At 34.6% G+C, this 22576-nt stretch overlaps 1 protein-coding gene across 2 annotated transcripts in view; it reads right to left on the bottom strand.

Moving 5' to 3' along the window:
- Window positions 1-22576, bottom strand: part of LOC124427693 (nephrin-like) — a 125855-nt gene that overhangs the window by 16704 nt on the left and 86575 nt on the right. The window lies entirely within an intron of this gene.

The following is a 22576-nucleotide window of genomic DNA, read 5'->3' as shown; positions in this document are numbered from 1 at the left end:
ATATATACATATGTAGGTACGTATGTATACTGTATACACCTTTATGCATGCATGTAACCACTTATAGATCGGTGGACGATCGCGGGAACTGCGAGTTCGTACTACTGCGGCTAGTAATGAGTAGTAAATATGTACATTGTATGCATATATGTATCTATTTTCAACGATCACATCGTCAACATTGTCATTATCAATATTAATAAAATATCACGTTGTAGGAAAAGCGCATGTTACTTAGCTTTTTTCTTCCCCCTCATTTAACTAAATTATTTTCAACTATTAAGTAAAAACATTTGAGAAGCTTTCGGTTTATTCATTATTATCTTCCCCCGTTTTTCAACACACGATATAGGGGAGACAGTTTATGATCCATATAATATCCGAATTTTGTACAGATTTAATTTTCCACTTTTTCTTGTTCTTTCTTCTCGAATCTATACCAAAGTGGAAGGTGAAAAAAAGAGAGAAAAGTAAGAAATAGCGTCGCGACTTTTTCTCTCAACTTCATTAACGTGGTTCGTTTGGCCTCGACTTTTTTTGATTTTCTAGCAACCCTAATTCTGCTACTAGCGACCCTTTGTGCCACAATTGTTCTTTATAATGAAGAAACGAAGTACCTCGAGCTAAAGGAGCTCAAGACTATATTCTCTTCCGGTCGAGCGACCCGGTTTCAATGAAACCATTCTCAACGCTCCCATTCCGCCATCTTCTTTTTAACCAGGGAAAATATATACTTCAGACTATAAAGACACGCCCGGTAGCGGGTGAGTGCGCGCACATCTTTTTATGCGGTTCGATATATCATATGCTTTCCTGTCTACCGTAGAAAATTACGATCCAATACGACGAGATACGATCTTAAGCGCGGCAACGATCGTTCTTAATCGTTGCCGTAACCCAAAAAGAGCTCTCTAGGTTTCACCACTTTAGTTTGTCTTCGTAAAACATTTATAAAATGTGCTCCTACGACACTCAAGTAACCATTTATCGTGCCGTAACGAGGTGCGCATTGCTCCGAAATATTAACAAGTGTGCAGTCGACGAAGTTAATCGACCTTTCACTAGATTCCGTTTTCTACATTAGTAAAATCATATTAGAATATATTATTATTTTTTTCTTTACTTTTTCTTGAAATATACAGTATTATTGTTTAACAGAGCACCTGCGATACGTTTATTTTTTATATTTCTTTTTATTTCCTTTTCGTGAGTGTTTGAAAAAACTCGAAGAACTGAGTACGAATACGAAAAGAAATAAGTGTCGATGGGAAAGAGTGGCAAGCCGCGTTCCAATTTTCTTTGCGCACCTCCTTTAAGATCTCTTCTCACTTCTTATTTCCCCTCCTACCTTTCTCTTTTTCTTTCTCTATCTCACTCCATTTTCTTTTTCCTTGAGTTCGTTCTCTACATTTCCTTGGCTTTCCTCTTGCTTTCTTTCCTACCCTATTTGGCAAGGGGTTATCGATAACCGAAGAAAAGAGGTATCGAGTCAATTTATCCGAGACCGATTTTTGGTCACAGAAAGCAAGTGGACCGTTCTGAATGTACACGTTCACCCAAACAAAGAATGTTCGCTAGATACTCTATCTAAACATCGACGTTTCTTTGTCTTCTTTTTGCATCGTAGAAAACGTTTTTTACTTTTGATTTTCTAATTAACCCTTTTTAATATTGCGACGAACGATATCGTTTTTCGTAATCGTATATCGTTTATGAGAATTCTAATTTCTAATCCTTTTTATTTATTATATTTTGTCGAAGTTTCAACAATATTCGTTATTATATCGATTGAAGGTGACAGACGAAGTTTAAAATCATTGATCCGTGTAAAGAGAATACAGCAGATGTTTTTGAATTTTGAAAGGTGATACGTCATACTCTCATTCTTTTCATTCGTTCCATTGTTTGTATTAACACAGCCATCGATTTGAATTTTGTCAACGGCTAAGACCGATTTCGGAAAGAAATTCAAAGATATTATTTGAAGATACGAACGCGAGAGTAGATGATAAGCTGATGAAAATATTGATAATTATGATTTAAAGAGATACATTAATAATTTTTGGTCAGTTTATTAATTGTTATAATTTCGCATGTTTCGTTCTGTTGAGAAAGATCACGAGAAGTGTTTTTATGAACGTGGCACGATATAATTATTTGTTCGAAATTAACACTACGACATTTTCGACAGTTTAATGTATTTTATAAGAAAAGAGAATGTCGTTTGACAATATTTTGATTACTTTTACGAGGTATTTTTCCAGATGAAATAAAATAATGAGAAAAGCTCGTTAAGCAGTACTAAGAGGATATTTCGTTAGTAATGACGTTTATGAAAGGAAGTTTGACATTTAGATGTGGTGGTTATTTTGCTGATAGTCACTAGAGCCTGTTGGTTTTATGGTGGTTTCATTCATAATGAATTCAATTCGTCAACTTCATTGTCAAGTGGAAATTCTTTGACAAAAGAAGGAAAATGATTAGCCTCCAAGGATAAATATGCGCGAGCGCGTGCGAGAGAGAAAGAGAGAGAGAGAGAGATAGCATAGAAAAGATAGGTAGTTCGGATTCAACTAGGGGATGAGTTAAGGGGGGATTAGGGGGAAGTATGGACTGGATCCTGGTCTATCGAATATGTTCGAGCGGATACTTCGCGATATGAATTTTGCAACGTGTGTCGATAGATCGGTAAGATATTGTGAGCCGGATTCCAACACTGCCCAGTTGTCTTATTGTGCAATGGCCCGATAGATATTAGCGTCCACGATACGCTTCGTGAAATTTTTTAAATGTTGGATAAAACGTATTTTATGAGTTTGAGAAAAAAAGGATAGGAGGGAATGAGAGAAAGAGAGAGAGAGAGAGAGAGAGGGAGAAAGAGATCGTAACATTTTTTATCCTTCGAATTTTCATACACGTATGCTCGATCTATGTTTAAAATTCTGTCTTCAAAAGTATTATAAGTACTATTAAATCAACGTATTGTATTTATCGGAAGACCTGTTAAAATCACTGGATTATTGCCTCCTTATTTTTTTATTGCAATTTATTCACCTATCATCTTCACGCACTTCAAGCACTCTATCTCTTTATCTTTCTTTTGTATTTCTTCTTTTACCTAAATAAAATTCTAAAGAATTCACGGTTTATTATGTAATCAGGGGTGTTTTTTTTTTCCTTACGACGACAATTTAATAATTGTAAAAAATACGTTTGCGTTTCTAGTATTCTATAGATTAATCGGTACAAAATGAAAAGAAAAAGAGGAACTCGTAAGATCGGAATTTTGAACAGATTCTGTTCTAATCAGAATGAAATCGAATCAGAATGAATCGAATCGTGCTTCGATAATGAGTCGAAGGAATGTTAATGCCCGCATGTAATTTAATTAAAACTTTATTACGATTTTGAACGATTTGTCGCAAGCAGAAACGCGTTTCTCTTGAAGAGACGTAGCAGGTCATGCTCTAACCGACCGAAGTGGAAATTAAAAGCGAAGGATCCTTCTGCCAGGTTAATCGGTAGAGCTTAACGATTCAAAGAACGTGGAATTTCCTCGATGGTATTTCTTAGGTATCGAATTATAGGACAGTTGGGTAAGGGTAGGTGGTAAAGGCATGCTCTTTGAATTACTCGGAGCCATTTAGCAGTGGAAGTAATGCAGCTCGATAATGGCTTTTCTACGTACGAAGACAATGCCTCTTAGATTTATTGTTTTTACATGGCACTGACGCTCTCTCTCTCTTTCTCTTTCTCTTTTTCTATCTTTCCCTTTCGGAATAATCACGACGCACGTTTGCTTTCTTCAAACTTTATGGTTCCCTAGCAATAAATATATGAAGCGCTATACACAAGGACAAACATGCCAACACCAATATAAGAAAGGATTCGGTAAAGTTGTGGGATATCAAGCCTTACTGCTCGCGACTTTTTAGAATATGTAACTAGAAAAACTTTTGTTTCAGTTACACAAACGAAATTGTATTTGAAACGGGTCTTTAGTTCTTCTTTCTTTTTTCTTTCTTTTTTCTTTTTTTTTCTTTTTTTTTTTTTTTTTTCTTTTTTTTTTAAGTCACAACGTAGCATATACACGATCAAGGTAAAAATGTTCAAGAGTTTGATAAAGAAATGAAAATCGTTTTGTTTAAACAAAAATTCAATTATGCGCATGAAAAAAATGCCGTTGAAATACTTAATAATAATAATATAGAGGTAAAAGTATAAACATGAAAACTATGTAGCATGATCATAACAATAGTCGTTAACCGGTAATGTCGCATAATATCTATCCGATAGTAGGAATCGTGTAGTGTGCTTTGGATAACCATATAGATTAATCGTTTGCGTAAATAAAGATCATGATAAAGATACTAAATTTGATGGCACGATAATGAACGCGTCTAGAGTATAGTAATAACAGACAGAGTTGAAAATCATGCTTCCGATAGAGTTAATGGTAAGACTAGATGATAATTGGCCGTAACGAGTTAGAAGTTGCGGAAGATAAACCGTAGACTGTAGAACATTCGAAATTGGATGTCTTTGCGTTTACGTAGCGATAAGATGTTACCCAGGTTTTGGTTTATATTTATGTAATCATTCCATTTCTCAATTTGCAGTTTGCAAAGAAAACGAAATTTTGCAATTAATGTTTGAATTTTTGCACTTTACCGTGTATATCGCAAATAGTTGAAAATATGCGAGTATATATCTTATGTATGATTTATAAATATTTGAAAATCGTATAATCCTTCGATCTACCTCGAGTTTTCGTCAATGTTAGCAAACTGAATGAGTTCGTCTGAATAAGTTTCCTGTGGGTTCTTCGGTTGCTCGGAGGACGATGTGGTTGTTCCTTTTGTGACCTTTTGAGGTTGTAAGGCCCAAGTTCGACCACCGTGGTACACCACCTTCAAAGGAGCTTATTTGTGATGCAACCTTTGATTATTGTCAGATTAGATAACATGGCGAATTAATATAAGTTAATCGGAAAAAAAGTTATTGGTCGGAGAAAAAAAATTGGAAATAAGTTATTGAAAAAAAAAAAAAATTAGAAAAATAAATGTATTCAATTAAATAAGAATTAATGATTTGAGGTAAAAAAAAATGAGATATATTTTATAATGAATTTAATTGTAAATATTTTTTCGATTAATTTTTTGTTTATAAATTGAATTCTACTATTGCGGAAACAGACCACTTTGTAATTTTCCAAATTCGAAGAAAATTTTAAAGCACATTTTATCAAAGCTTTTTTAATTGGATTTTAACATGCTTAATGAGTTCCTGTCGATTGACCGATATAAAAACTGTTACGCAAATTGGAAAAATGATAAAATATGAAGATTCGTACTGAATGTGAAAGCTATTTAGTTTTCAATAATATATTTATATATAAATAAAACTATAGAGAGGATTTATAAAATGTAAATACAAGAAACGAGATAGAATGCGATGATAATAAATTTGGAAAAGAACGACAACAATATTGTAAAGAATTTTCCACTATTTTCTGGAGGAAGGAAAGAAAGAAGAATCTTGGGTCGAGCCATGTATCTCGATGTAGCGCTAAGAACAATTGAGGAGCAAAAGCAATGGAAACAGCATGAGAGAAGGTCCAACTTCCATACCACATATTGTAGAGAGCTTAAGAGGATATCCTTGGAAGGAATACGCGTTTAATTGGTTAAAAAGTCCGGCCGTTGCCTCATTCTTGCTTGAAATAACTTTATATCACAGATATTTTCTCTATTGACAAAAAGGATTACATCTATTAATCCGATGTATAACAAGGTGAGAGAACGCGTGACATGAAACTGAGTGGTATAGAATGATTTAGCATTGGCGTAAACGTTCAAATATTTTTTACCCGCGATTGATCGTAAAATATAAGCGTACTCATTATAAATATGGAAATCTTATGACTATGTCATTAAGATTCTACTCCATGGGCTTTGAGAGTATTAAAGATAGGGATAGATGAGTAATATAAAAATATTCACAAATTAAAGATTCTTACGTGAAACTAAAATCTGGGAATCAAACCGAGCTCAAATGAATGTGCATTATAGAAAATATAAGGGGGACAAATTTGATTTTCGAGTTTTAAGCCGTTTTATAAAAGAAACATACAAAAAACATGGAAATATGTTTTTTAGTTATAGAAATAAACTATGTATAAAGAATAACGTCCTTAATTAGAAAATGTGGAGCAAGTGAAATTAACGAAAAAAAAAAAAAAAAAATTGTAATGCTCCAATTTTAATAATTGGCATTCATGAGTGTTTGTTGTAAATTTTTTAATCCGTTTTAAGATATATAATTATCAGATTACTTGTTGATTATATTAAAAAATAAAGTCGAAGGTAGACATTCACTGAAAAATGTGGGGTAGAATTGTCGATATTTCTGATAAATCAAAATTCCAAATCAAATGCATACGCATCATACGTTTTCATTCAGATGAATATACTTATCTATTGAAAATCCAATATTCGTGTTAACAATCGCTCTATAGTTTTGACGTTTATACCGGAGTCCTCGAATTTTACAAGACAATAGGATTTTTATCGTACAAATGAACGAATTTATACGAGCGTTGTTCGAAACGCGTATCTACTCCAATTCGTAGCTTTTAACGCGTCCTCGGTGAATCGAGTCAGGTTATCATGGCGTTAAATCGTAAATGGTTTTACATTATACCGAAACTCGGTGAATTTGTGAGACTAATCGTACCATTTACTTTTTAAGACATGATATATACCAGTACAACTGAGTTCTCGTATAAGCTTAGTAAAACTATTTCATATCCATGTCACGAGAGATTTCCTTTTTTCTTTTTTTCTTCTTTTTTTTTTTCATTTCATTAAAAGTATCGACCCAAAAGACTTTCGTACGCTTCTGAGATTTTTGGGAATTTCATCTTTAACATCTGGAAGTGAGAGTTGAATCGTTAAAATTATGTTAATGAATTCGATAATCTAAATCCGAAATACTCAAGTGATATTCATATCTCTTAAGGGAAAAAAAATTATTAATAGGATCGACAATAATTCGATCAAGAAAAATAAAGAAGTTATATACATGATGAGGGAGAAAATAGACAAGCAGTATTTTATCGTCTTACTTATCGATCGCTGAGGCCCATAAAGTTAGGCATACACGCTCCAGTGAGAAAAGGGAAAGAATCCTTTTCATGATAAACAGAATCATGACGCAAAAGGCGACTACGAGGGCGTTACCAGCAAGTCCGACATTTTATTTCGTTGCTGGCAAAGCAAAACTTTTCCTTGTCTTGGCTCTTTTACGATCAAGGGATATCTATTGCCAACAGTGAATCAGAAAAAGGGAATAGAAAAGAGTGGACGTTTCAGGGATTTCTTTTTCCGCATTTTATTTTTATTTGAGATAGAGTCGTCGTCGTACTAGCCGCGTGACGCAGTAATCGTAAAGCCGATCGTCGAGAAGGGAATGTTTCTATGGATTTAGAGATTAGAATTCGTATTCCATGAACAGACGAATTTGTCGTACTCGATGGGTCCTCTCTACGAGTCCTCGCAATAACGCCTTTTATGAGGCTTCTTGTACTCGAAAAGCGTAAAATAAGATCGTTCCTATCTTTAAGAAATTTGAAGTCGACGAGTTTAAATCGAATCGTGATGCACCTTACGAATTTATGATGCGATTTCATTTGTTAACATTGAAGGATCTTCTAATTATATTTATTAAACATTATACGTATCATTGTACTCGAAATATCGTAGTTTATGTTAAGAAATAAAATAAATCTCTTTTAATGCATTCTAGGTTAAATATAACAAGTAAAGAATTACATCGATTAAGAGCACGCGAAAGTAATGGAATAGGTGGATCGAAATTAGACTGTAGGTAAACCGTTTGTAAATATTCATGGGACTTTCTAGGAATTTGCTATGGTTTTCCTCTGTCGAAAGTAATCTGTTTGTAGTAATTAAGGCGATTAACGTGCAAGCTACTAAGGAAACTACGAGAAGAAAGTTGCACTAGTTGATGCTTCTGCGTATCTTTTTCAAGAGAAAAGCTCGGATAGAAATAAAGCTATCAGCAATCTTACAGTATTGTAATTAAATGAAAAAAATCCTCTTTGGTCTTTTAGAAATTTATCGATAGCATTATCCTTTGTTTTCTGAGAGTCATTAACGAATTCACTGAGCAATAATTACGTAAGATAATTGAATCTTAAAATAACTTTTTTCATACATTTTTGATTTTTATTGGCTCAATAAAGTCAAGTTGAAAGATCATTTTTGTTTCAGAAGTATGGCAATAAACGTTTATCTTTTTTTACAAATTAATTTTATAAAGTTTAATGAATAAAACAAAGCAAAAAATTACAAGATTTTCGATTTTTGATTTTAAATGGAAAAAAGAAAGAAATGTTATTTTCATATAAGGTTTTTGTACAATGAGTAAATGTTTTCCATAGGATGATAAATAGAGAGAGGAAGAGAGAAAAAGATAGAGAGAGAGGGAGAGAGAGCGTAGTGAAGGGAGAAGGAAGGTGATGTCTGTGAAAAGTTGGCGAATAACTCGTTTCAAAGCAATTTGATGAGAACGATATCGTCTATGCTGCGATTTCGATTTTGCCGCGGCACGTTTCGATGTTCCGGATGTAAAGATACGGTGCAAATGTGAGAGGAGTGGCGGAAGCGGCCGTATAAAATCTAAATAGCCGGCCGTAAAACAAGAAACACGTCGTCCTTACTCGACTGGGCTGGAGAGAAGTCTCACTCTGTCTCTTCCGTTCGATAAAATCTGCTCTAGCTTCGTTCCTTCTCTGATCTCTGTTCGAAGCGCAATGGACCCATCTTCTAACGGTCTCTCGAGCGCGTTGATATCGTTCGCTTTTCGAGGATCGCTTGTCGTAAATTCTTAACGAAAACCTCTCGCGAAAATCGTTCGAGAACGTCGTTATTCCCTTCTCCTGAAGGACGAAACGGACGTTACGACGAATAATTTTTCCTTGTGAAAATCGAAGCTGAGAGAATCAGAAAACGTGCGCGTTTGCATCGCAATATAGGAAGATAAGGTTTCTCGTAGAAAATTTTATTTCTTTGACCTTGTTTGATTTTGCATTTAAAAGAGATTAAATATATAAAAAGAATTTGTTTATTTTTAAGAAATACATTTTAAATGGGCCATCATTATATCGTATTATAGATTTATAAAATATAAAACTAATAAATAGAGAACCAATGCTATTTATAAATATACTTTCTAAGAAAATGATCGTATTTTTATACGATACTTACAAGAACTCAAAGTTATATCCAATCATTTGAGTAATATTTTTGTTTGTCTCATTGAAGAAAATCTAAATTCAAAGACTTCGAATTTCTTCTGAATATTATTACGTGATTGTTATCATTATCCGATTACGTTTTAGGTGTTTTCATTGATTTTGGACCTCGAGATGAAAGCTGACTCATGTTATTACAAAGTTCTAAGCGTCAACGTATGTAAAATTCGTTAGTCACCGTACCAACCAACTCGCCCCATTCGTGAGTAAAATAATAAGCCGAAAGCTTCTTTGTAACCGCATAGCGGAGAGTAATTCTTTTTTTTTGTTTTACTTCTCTTTCAAGGTTTCCCCACTCTTTTTCTCTGGACTGACGTTGGAAAAGACCATGATCCTGAATCGCCACAAGGCGTTTTCTCATAGCTACATTTCGAAAAGAGAATGAGAAGAAAAAAGAAAAGATATAAAAGGAGGGAGAGAGTGAGAGAGAGAGAGAGAGAGAGAGAGAGAGAGAGAGAGAGAGAGAAAGGCAGAGGAAGAGAAAAGAAATAGTAGAAGCAACGAAGGGCTTTTAAAACGCTTTTTACCGATGAACTCCATAGAGTTTGGACGGGGAACAATGGCACGCTTCTGAGCTTCGTCGATTTACGATCGACGAACGATTTCGATCTATTGTCCCCGATCCATTAATTAAAATGTATTCCGCCGAGAGGACGCGCGTACGGATCATTTGTTTTCGTTTGCCGTCGGATCGAAGAACGATACGAAGTACAAAAGGATGTTTCGACGTTCGATGAGAATCGTTACGTTCGATGCAGCACTATGTTTGCGTCTATCGCGAAATGGTACTTTCCATGAAACGAAGTTTTTTAATCAACGATTTTTATATCACCGTTCGGCCATACGGACGATACTTTTTCCTTTTTTTCTTTCTTTTTATTCAAACCCATGGAAACCGGCATGCGTGTTAAAAATAGATATATGTGTATGTTGGTTAATCTTTTCTCCTTTTCTATCATTTATACAAACGCGTCGCGAATATATAACTTTTCAAATTGTAAACGTGTTTCGTTAACAAAATACATAATTACATTGGAAAAGTAATTAATAAAGGAATATAATTTTGCGTTTCTATGTGAACATACATTACAATGGAAATCGAACGATTTGCAATAAAGGTAATTATTCATTCGATTTAATTACCGTTAATGAATCATTTATAGAAAATGTATCGATAATACTCCTATAATTTTCAAAGCTTTCCTTATTTTTAGTGTCAGCAAAATGATCATAAAGTAACAAAAAGGATCACAGTGTATTTATTCGTATGGATAATTCGATTTATAGTCGGCCGATTCTATTTATCAGTGTATTACGAATACGTTCGTAGCTAATGGAATGTTAGTAGAATTCTTGTCATGAATTGATATTGGTTAAACGATTTAAAGAATTGCTATACGGGGAGAAATCTGACGGATCGGACGTAAAAATAGAAAAGAGAGAAACTGGAAGAAAATGTAGGTGGGGAAGAACGTAGAAGGGATGTATGTTACCGGTCAGTTTTTCCATCTTATTCGATCATTTCAATATATTCTCGGCTTTATTTGCGATCGCTCTGTCTCTTTTTCTTGCTGAAATTTTTTTGCCGATCACAAACAAGCATCGTTAAATATGATAATTTTAGTTTTTGCCTAAGATTTTTCTGCGAATGGAAATAGAAATAAAAAAATTCAGATAACCATTTATATATAGGTAATGTAGGATAAGCGATTGTTTAAAAAATTAGAATAAAAATCAAATTGCAGATGCAACTACGATTTTTCATTTTCCCATTAATATTAATTATTATCAAATAGTTTTTATGTATCTATTAGATTATAATAGATTCTTAATTTATTTATGTAAGTTAACGATTAAATAGCGACTTCTCTCTTTTTCGATGAAAGAATAATACTTCTCTTTATCTTATTTCTTTCATTCTTTCTCTTTCGAGTTTTGTCTTTTTATGTCCCTTGCGAGTTCGAGCGCGAACTTTATTAAATATTAAAGAACGACCCACGAAAGCTACCGCTTTCTGTCTTTGCTGTTTCTCAAGAGTTTAACTTTTCTCTTTTCCACTCCAAATTTCTTTGCTTCTTTTTCTCGCTTTTTCTTTCTAGTGCCTATAGTTGCTTCCATGTTTCTTTTCCTTTCACATTCAGCACGTTTCTCACAAATCTTCACCTTCTTGTCGAATTTAGATTTAATGATGAAAAGAAATACTAGGACTTATGTAATATATAGGACCTGAATTAATTACTCTGTAACATGAAATTCTGTTACAACCGATATACTTATTAGGCACTGCGTTTTGAGCGAATCGAAATATATAATCGGATTTGGTGGAAGCTAAATAACGCAAGTGGACTGAACGATCACTTTGATGATATCGAGGTGAAAAAAAAGAGAAAAAAGAAAAACACGATTCTGGCAAACGAAACGAGCGAAAAATATGCGACAGAGAGAGACAGACAGAGAGAGAGAGAGAGAGAGAGAGAGAGAGAGAGAGAGAGAGAGAGAGAGAGAGAGAGAGAGAGAGAGACCGACCCGGACAGACTTTTTTGGTATAGGTTTTGAGCGGCCGGTCATCGATTTTGCGTATGCCGGTAGTCGTACGGTAGTAGGATGTTGAAAAAAAAAGAGCGAGCATAAAAAACAAGCTGGAAGAAGGATTGAAACGTGAGTGTGATAAACGTGATTGATGAGTGGCGGTCCACGATCGTTCTGCATTTCCGTGCAATATTTTCGCGGGGTAGAGTTAAAAAATAGAGCGATGGGGTAGTGAGGCTTGGAGTTGGTGGTGGCTGGTTGGAGGATTGGTGTAGTAAGAGAGGCAGGGAGGGAGTGAAGAAAAATCGTGTCAGCGTGTGCAACGAGAGACGGTCGACGAACGATGGGCGCACTACCGCTTTGGAATCCTGAAATTTGCATTTATGATCCTCCAATTAGCGATTTTCGAGTTTTCCCGCAAACGCACGCTTTTGTCGGATCGTTACGTTCCAATGCATAAATGAGAATATGCCCATTATACCATCTGCAAGCGTCATGCTTTTTTTTTTTTTATTCTACTTTTTACGCATTATCGTTTCAATTTGTTAGTCTAGTACCGTCGTGTAGTCATCGTTGTCGTCGTCGCTTTCGGATTCCTTGCCTTCATAAATCGCAAATCCAAGGATAGCTACGATCGTTCTTTTCTTGTCCGAGGATAAAGCGATGCTCGCTGAAGAAAGCCGGAGCTCTATTCTGTCGTAAAAGAATCGATCAACGAAGAAAAAGTAGAATCTTTAACTGCTAGCGATAGAAGGCAAGGAGATAAATTTTTTTCATTATAAATCATTAACGAGACAAGGAATCATTATGGTTCTTGAAAAATATATAAAAATGTTATTGCTCTAAATATTTCACGGGAGAATAATATTAACGGATGCGACGTGAAGATGGAAAATGGGTGTTTAAAATATCGGTTTGCACTTCGATGTAAAAAGTTCAGATCCTGACCGCTTGTTCGTCCAAAGATACACATAGCCCCGTTATTAAATACGTTCCCTTTTTTAATTTAAATTTCAATATAAGTTTAAACGTTATGGCAATACTCTGACGAGTGTCGAAAATATTTGCGTATGATACCCTGCAATTTGCAAGTAACAATTTCTCTCTCTCTCTCTCTCTCTCTCTCTCTCTCTCTATCTCTTTTTTTCTGTTTCACTTGGCAAACAAAGCCACTTCTGATATTTTCGAAACGGATAAAGAAATAGTCGAAAAGTTTTATTTGCTTGCGTACACAGCTATATGAAAATAGTTCTCGCTTACATGGAAAAATGATAAAAAAACTGATATTGAATAAATAAGAAAACACTGGTATCATATTAATTTTGGTCAAATTAAATATAACGAATAACGAAGTGTCAACTTAATTTCCAATATTGATAAATATGCAAAATGTTCGGTTGGACGATATTTTGTTCGAATACGTGTACATAAATTGTACATAGATAAATTGGTGGAATTGTACGAGAAAATGAGATGGTGCATCAAAAATTATTTTTACAGAATTAAAATTTTCTGAAAATATTAATTCGATGGTAATATCCAAGTATTAGTCGATTTTTCAGAATTCTTCATGTTGAAAATTCGTGTGGATAATTTTTAGAGAAGACACGATGAAATCATTCTTTATATAAAAAGAAGGGCGATCGATTCTAGAGATTTGTCATTAAAATATTTGGGTTCTCAGGAAATATCTGAGAAAGGGAATGCTTGGCCCGTTCGAGCGCAATCTCCTTGTGGCTTGAGAGGACACGGTTTACTTTGTTGACCTTTATCGTGTCGTCTCTTCTACTTTCCCCTTCGCTTGGTTCTGTAATCACTACGTAGAATATTAAGCGTTCGAGAAAAAGACCGGATTTTGCATTGTCATTCACTTTTATTTCTTTCTTCGTCTTTATATTCCATTCGTATGTACGAACGATCGTAAGGAGGAAAATGAATTCTTCACAAGGCAAAAATTATCGCAAGACATTAATACTTTTGATCGTTCCTACCTGGAGCGCTGTTTTATCGTCCCATATTTTTCTTCAATGTATCTGCGCAAGAAGTAGTAGCGTATTCAAAGAATTTTGTTTCCGAAAAGAATATTACTCGTCCATTTCAACTTAAAGCCTTTCGATTTTGAAAAGTATTAAAAAAGAAAGCAAATTATTATATCTATTTATGTAGAGATATTATTATTCTTTTGAATTTATTTTGTCTTTTAATACTTTTTATGGAGTTTATCTACGTTTAATTTCAAGAATATTCCGTTATCCCAATATATATATATATATATATATATATATATATATATATATATATATATATATTTATATCGAAGAGACATTATAATGATATTAATAATCAAAGCCTCTTACCGTTACCATAGATTTTGATAACGTAGCAGAAAAGCAATTCGTGTTTTTAAAATCGACCGTCCCGGTGGAGACGTGTTTCAAACGTTTTTTCAATGAAATCTTTCGTGCGAGCATCGAAAAAATCTTTCGTGCATTTTCATTTATAACGCTTATCGGTGATATACTATCGCGAGAGAGTACTTTCCAGTTTAGATTACGATATGCAGGAAAATGGATTTCGGAGAGCGTATCGTTTGAAGCACATACATACAGAGAATATGAAAATAGCGAAGGGAAAGGGCGATGGCTTTGGAAAAAGACGAGAGTGGTCGGGTACTCCGATCCTTCTTCTATATTTCACAAGCACGTATATTTTTTTACATTCAAGTCGTTCTTTTAGCTCGTTCGCTCGTTCGTTCACTTTCTCCTTCTCATCCCTTCGAGTGATAAACGAAATGAAAAAATCGAAATGATAAAAGCTCCTCGAATATTTCTAGAATATTTAAATTTGACGTGTGCTAAATTTTATATATTCTTCAAATTTCTCTTTTTCTTTCGGCAGATTCGTGTCGAAATCTCAAATAGCTCATAGTTTAAAGATATTTATTGTTTCAACGAAGGAATGAGAAAGATAAAAGGAGTTAATGAATTTAAAGAAACAAAGGATTTTGATTATACGAAAAAAATTAAATACATCGGAAATTTACCAATTATAGAACGGAAGTAAGCGAAAGCAACTAACTTAACTCGAGTTTTTTTTGTCGAAAATTTTCATTCGTGATCACACGGTGCCGGCATCATTTCCGCCGCCAATAACCTTTCTTTTATCTCCTATTTGGCACTTTTACAAGTTTGCATGGTAATATCAGTTCGAACGATACTGGCCTTACTCCAAGGACGAAAATTGAGCTAAGCTACGACTCGAATATCGATGCTCAATCAGTTAGTAAGAATAACAGATGATGAACTGATGCACATCGACGATCTCTATTCGTGAAAAGTGTCTCGATTATTGCGTTAAACGTAAGGCATCCTATCACAATTTCTGGATTCGTTCGGCGAATAAATGGACGATCTGCTTCGTAGCAGCAAAGCGGTGATATCGTAGTAAATACACTATAAGCGGGCGGTTTCTTTGTGATTTATTGCAAATAAAGGTGCCATCGACGGATAAGAAAATGCTTGGCAGAAGGAAATAAGGTTAGGCCAGTGGAAGAATGGGGTCGCAGAGCAAAGCCTGCCAGAAAGATATGTTCTTAGGATTCGCGTGTGCAAGCCAGACGCGCGATGCGCGGAAATCGGAAGGCCTCGTAAAGTCAAGACCAACCCCTCTCGCAAAGAACTTTCGGCTTCCCGATATGTTCGATGCATCGAGCCGGCCAAACTCACAAATTTTCTTGGAATCTCTTTCTCCGGTTTTCCGTTTTTTTTCGCTCTTTCATCGTTGCTTTCTCCTTTTTCAACGTAGAAACGGAATCGTTTCTTCATTTTAAACGAATGGTCTCTTTCGAGAACGTAAGAAACTCTTGCAAAGATGCATCTCCCAAGACGAATTGTACGACGCGTTTCTTCGCAATAATTTTCGAACGAAATTACGAAACTTTTCGTTCACAGCGACATCCAATCTAATTTCCGACGGAAACTTGTTATCGAAATGAAGCGCATAAATATCATCAATCTAAAGAGATATTTCAATTTAATAGCGACTTACGGAATTATTTGCTTCTTCTTTTCTTTTCCTTTTTCTTCTCTCTTTTTTCTTTTTTGGTTTTTTTTTTTGGTTCTGTTAGTTTTTCGTCGATCGTCGAAAAAAACTCGGTTGAAGGAAAATTTGCAAAGGAGGACGATATGGATTTTCTATATGTATTTCGTTGCCTCGAGTCGAGGCTGAAAACTCGAAACTCGATATGCAACGAAGCTTCGCATGAATTTATTTAAATACCAGGAGGAAACAAAGAGGAAACTTCAACGGGAGTATCGCTTCTCGCCGAGAGGAATGAGGGAAAATAAAGTATCTCGAGCACAACCATGTCGTGTTTCTCTATGCGAATGTGCAAAATGCAGGGTGTCCAATCGCGGTGTTGATGGTACTGGTTATTCGTTCGTGACACAATATCGATGCAACAATATGCAGCCGGATTAGATGAATTTTGTTTACTCTGTGTCTGTAACAATATAACCTGCAGAATCTTCTTTAAGCAGTAAAACAAAACTTTTGGGATGGTCCGAGCCGATGTAGGTAATAAATAAAATTCTCACGTAGCGCGATAAAATACATTTTAACGGATGTTGACGTACGGCTTACACCAAAATAAAGAGATTTATAAATGCGTAGCGTATATGCTGCTTATAGATACCTAATGCAATCGCGTTATCGTTATTAAATGCTTTCGTCCATAACCTATTAATCCGAATATTCGTTTTACGGGGGATTTAATAATCGTATATTCCATCAGCGAGAAGATCATTATTTGAATACGTGAAATATTTGAAAAATAAAAAAACCTGAGTTCTGCAATATGGCCTTTGGCGATATTCCGATAAATTGAAGTATCGTATCTTCAATCGAATATCGTAGCGATACTGTTTTGCTACGTGAGATTAAGGATTTAGAAGTTTGCAATTATACGGCAATAGTAATAAATAGGAATGGAAATTATAATCCGTCAACATTTAGATTCATTAAAGGTGGAAACGTTTCATAGTTCGTTTTTGCTCAGTTATAATTTAAGAGTAAATTCTATGAATTAATTAACGTTGATGTAAATACTTTTAATGATAGTTCTGTAGTTGACATAATCTTCAATGTTGCTTCTGTGACGATTTACTACAAACAAGGTTCGAAGTTTTCCTCGATTTTCTTATATTTCCTTTTTCACGTAAATACTTATTTCTATGAAAGATACAAGGGATATCGTATTTTATGAGTACTTTAAGTATTTAATTGAGGCTTGTTTTGTGCCAAGACAAAGGGAATATTCGATTTAAAAGGATTACCTGTCAATTATTTATTTATTTATTTTTTTTTTTTTTCAATAAAATTAAAGATTCGATTCTCAAGGCACAATAAACCGATGAATCGGATTTTATTTTTACTATTTTCGAAGATGTCGATTAGGCGATTCTGCGAGAGAGTAACTAACACGAATGAACCTTTATCTTGAGTATTCGCTCTTAACTCCCATAGCCGCGCATGGTAATAAATAACTGGGTAAAACCAGCGGTGAACATTTATCGTACGCCGTGATTTGTGGAGTGGGTAGCTCTTTACAATGGTGCCTCTACTAGAGATGCTGGCGAGGAAAGCAAAGGAAAAGCCGCCTGTACGTTCCCTTAGAAATCATTCCCTATGCTAGCTATCGAATACCTTATTTTCTTTATCAAGAATCAAATTTCCTTTCCCTTTTCCTTTTAATACGTCAGTATCGCAGACGTCTGTATCGAAGTAGTATATTAATGTCTCAGACGTATCTTTCGTCTAATAATCTTTTTGGTTGTCACAGAATAGTAAAGTAATTATTTGCTTTATATCATTTTGAGGTCACATTTTTGTGCAAAGAGCTTCGTGAGTTTTTTACAATTTCTTGATGTTCCCTGCAAATGGTTAAATTTCTTCTTTAAAGTAGCTAGGTTTTATCGCGAGCGAACGACAAAGTTCCGTTCGTGCTTCGCAAGTAGCAATCCTTTTCTGTCCAATTTATAGAGCTCACGTTTGCTCGATCTCCTCCTCTTTTCTCTCGTTCGAAACAACTCTCTAAACTAAACTGTTTCCAGTTTTCCAAAGAGCTTAAGGCTCTTACAATTGCTCAAAGACGATGCCAGGGTGCATTATAGCTTCCCGTTAGAAATGTCACGTTTTTTTTTCTATTGTCTATTTCGTCGTTCTGAAAAATCACATGAGCAGATAAGAAGAAAAGAAATCTATTCGTCGTTTGTAACGTCTGTTTTTCTTTTCATAAATTCAACTTTTTATGATTAAGACTATTTTGTAGAGTTTAATAAATGTATGTATGATATCACTTAAATAAAAAAGTTTACCGACAGTCTACAATATATAAGAAAATAAAATATTATAGTTTGTAAATGATACATGTCAAAAAATGAAAATAAAATCAAAATGCAAAGCTATTGCGTGAAAAAGATAAATGCGAAAGTAAACACAAGAAGAGTAATTAAACGTAGGAAAGTAAAATGAGAGTGTTGAAAAATATTTAGAGATTCATTCTGACGGATGTAAAATGAAATGAGATGAGCCAACTATTACTTCTAAAAAAGATATTTCATTCTGTATAAATCCCTGAGATCTAAGTTTCAAATTTTTCCGCATTTTTTTCATGTCACTGATGATCAACGAGAAAATGACAATTTTTTTGGACTAAAAAATAATGAATGCGAATAAATGAATAAATCTGACGACCAAATGAAAATATCGGTTGAAAAAAAAAAGAAAAAGAAAAGAAAAAAAAAGAAAAAAAAAGAAAAAAAAAGAAAAAAAAGAAAAAAAAAGAAAAAAAGAAAAATCGTTGATTTGTCTAATGCGATTAATAATGGGACAATGATTGCGAAGGCATCACACGTCAGACACAAAATTAATTGGCGAGTTTAATGGAAAGGAAATTTCAAGAAAAAGCTTTGATATTCGAATGAATGATCAAAGAGAAAAGAGAAAACGAAAAGTTTAGAGGTGCGATTCTTCGTTCGCAGGAAGGGAAGGTTGGTTACGGTGAATTCGAGTTTGTATGACTCGTCCAATAATGGGAACTACGAAATAGCTTTCCAGTAAATGAACACGCACTATGCCCCGCATTCCACGTGGGACGACGCACGAGAATTTGCGATGAGGAGCATTCGCTTGAACGAACAGATCGTTAACCGTCTGACGCGATACCGGTGCTAACTCGCATGGCGTCGAGCAACCCTCGAAGAACTAACTCCTCCTGCGATTTCATTTTCATCAATGGTTAATAGACTCCGATCTTTCATCCAGCGAGATCATTCAGCAAGTACAATTTACATTCCGATTGAATATTACTTCTCAACGAATTCTGCTTTGAATCGAATTCTTTTCTTTTACAATAAAATGGTAACTTTCTTAATGTATCATATAAGATTAAGTATATTTATTTCATTTTTGTGATTCTCATTTCTTCATACAAGAATGTAAATACTTCTTGCATTGGAATTAAAGTAAAATATAATATATTGACAAATCTTTTATAGTTTTTATTAATCTCTATAATAATATTTGGGCGTTGAATCATTAAGAAATAATATAAATATATCATAATAATCGTAATATAATTTTGAATGATATAGAATTCGAATTTATTCCACTATATCATGTAAACGATATTTCGTCGGTAGCGCGGTGATGTTACTCCTCGCTGATGTTATTGTTATTCGACATTCGTCCATCCGTATCGATTAGGCAAATGTACTAACGTACCTACAACGGATACACATATCGATGGAAGAGATTCCGCTCGAATAGAGATTCCGTTCTATATCTCTTTGTGCGGTTATTACTCTTTACAAGCTCGTAAGCTTTTCCAAAGGATATGTTTTGCATCGAGAGTGCGAACGTTGATCACGAACTATCTCGAACACGAGCGCATAAGATATCAACCAGATTAAATCGATAGTAACAACCAGATTAAATTGATTATATTAAACAGATTAAACCGACCGTATTCATACCTTTTACAACGTTTAAGACCGATTTTAGTTATATCGATTTTAGCGTATTTCGTATGTTAATGAGAATACCTTTGAAAAATAAAGTAAATAAATATTTTTGTAATAAAACCGGAACGATATTTATTCCATAATTTTAATAGCTCGATCGGGGCTTTTAGATTTTCATTGATAGCATATCCGCCTCGTTGATCTATCGAAGGAAACAAAATATTTGTGGATACCGAAAGAGCTCTAATCGTGGATTTTACGTGGTGCAATAGTTTTCATGCGACTGAACAGATCGTTAACCACGTGACATGGGGTATGCGGTTAACCTCAGCCCCCTTTCTCTTTCATCTACGTTCTAGTTATTCTACACCTACCATTACCCGCTTACGACCTTGCGGCAGAGACCCAATCTAGCCACATGGAGTCGAATTGTATGTAACCATGTTGATTATTAATACTTCCCCAGGGATAAATTACATTGCACATCGACACACCTAACGAGCTAAATTGGTATTGGAAATTAACCTAGTGGGACATAATCGCTAGAGAATCGCTTTGTCTTATCTTTATCTAGTGTATCTGTTTCCTATTGATATTATCGAAATATTAAATATAATCAATAATCGTAATGGTTCTATGTCAATGAAAATTTATTATTGTTTCGATTGGAAGAAACTTATAACGAAAAAGTTATTGTTAATGTTTTCTTAACCACAATCGTGTCGTATTGCACGTTTATATACATACGTATAGGTGTATACGACGCGTGTGGTGGCACAGACTAGGATGGTCATGCAGCACGTGTCTGATAAAGTACATATCGTTACCACTGACAGGGCGATGCTAACGTTGATAGATGCACGGTTATGAGCCACTTTGTAACGACGATGGCCATCCATCCTATTCGCGATATACTTCATTTTGAAATGCATTACGATTCGTCTCACATAGCGAACAAAATTAACATTTCGAAGAGATTAATATTATCATTTTCGTATATTATCACTTTGGTTAAAGAGAAGTTAGATATATATTAACAATTTTACGAAATCGATATGTAATCAGGACATGCATGTTTCTTCTTCGAATTTGAATTCGAATCAGAGCGACGCGTTATGAAAGGGATCGATGCAATAATTCAAGAAATTTTATCCAATGGGAAGTTTTTATTTTTTTGAGAATATCATTTCATAAGCACAGATAATGGAAGAGTATTCGAAATACAGAGGAAGAGGGAGAGAGAGAGAACGAGAAAGAGAATAAAAGTGGAAAACGCACTTTGCTCGTGTGTACAAATAACGAGAGAGCAAAGCAAGAGTGGAAGAGATCTCTCGAAAATATCCCGAGTACGTTCGTTGCACTGTTTCCCACAGGAATCTGTTTATTGGTGGAAGGTTATTAAGCGAAAGTTTCGTCTAGAAAACTACATGTCCACTGGTGTAATGTTCTTCCCTCAAATTCCTTGAATACTTCTTATAATACGATTCTCGCAAAATTCATTTAGTTCGAAATTAATTAAATCAATTTGTTTATAAGATTTCGAGTTACGGAATTATAGGAAAATGTGATACAGAAGAAAAGGCAAATGTAAAAAGCATACATTTTTAATGATTTATAATATAAAGAGATGTTATTTCGCAAATTATTATACAATGTTATTCAACAAAATCAGAATGCTTTAAATGTATGCATAACATGGAAAATACTAAAATTAAGTGTTATGAGGAAATTTATATTTTCGTAACAAAGTGTTGGAATATTTTTATTAAATTTTTTGAATAGTTATGCAAATGGATTAAAAATAAATCGGTTAATATGCAAGAGCATGTATTTCGAAACAGATAGAATAAGAGATAGAGAGAGAGAGAGAGAGAGAGAGAGGAGGGGCAGAGTGGAGAGAAACAGATAGACAAACAAGAAGAGAGTGAATTGGCTGGCACTATAGTTAACGGAGAAATCGGGTACTAACATCGAGATTTCTACGAGAATGTGCGCGTGATGCCATAGCGATTACCTAGCGAGTTAATGCCAAATGTTCGTATATACATGGGAACGGAGGGATAATACAGGACACATCGAGTGGCCGATCGGACATTGTCGTAAATAAACGGATAACGATAGCTCGTATCTGCCGGAAACAAGCAGACGTTTCCGCTGTGCGATCTCCTACACCTAAATCTTCTTCACGATAAATTAGATGTAAATGGATAAGGAGTACATAATTTCGCGTGAGGTTCCCAAATTTGAAGGGATGCGGTCTATTATATCCGTTTCGATCTTTCTACGAATATGACAAATCGCGATATTCGTCCATTCAATTATGTTATCAGAATATCGTGAGATTGATATTATGCGAGATAACTTTGTATTTTTTTATTAATATTTATAGCATGGATAGGATTTTTGTCCGCTATATCGATGTTGATGCAATTTTGAATCGAGATAAGGAGATTTTTCAAACCTTTCTTCTCGATTGGCTTTTTGAGCAATCAGTTAAATCTTTTAGGTTCCTTTAAAATCAATGTAATAAGTCGGTCGATCCGTTTGAATAGCAAGCGTTAAACTTTTCTTTTGTTTGGAACGAGGGAGAAGAACGTTTCCTAACGTATCAAAATGATTTTCCTTTAAAGACGACTGAGAATTACGAGGATCCTTGTTTGAGGAGGATCGTATTGTAGAATACGCTTGC

Source organism: Vespa crabro, chromosome 10, assembly GCF_910589235.1.
Source record: "Vespa crabro chromosome 10, iyVesCrab1.2, whole genome shotgun sequence".
Lineage (NCBI taxonomy): Eukaryota > Metazoa > Arthropoda > Insecta > Hymenoptera > Vespidae > Vespa > Vespa crabro.
This window is presented reverse-complemented; position numbering and strand designations above follow the sequence as displayed.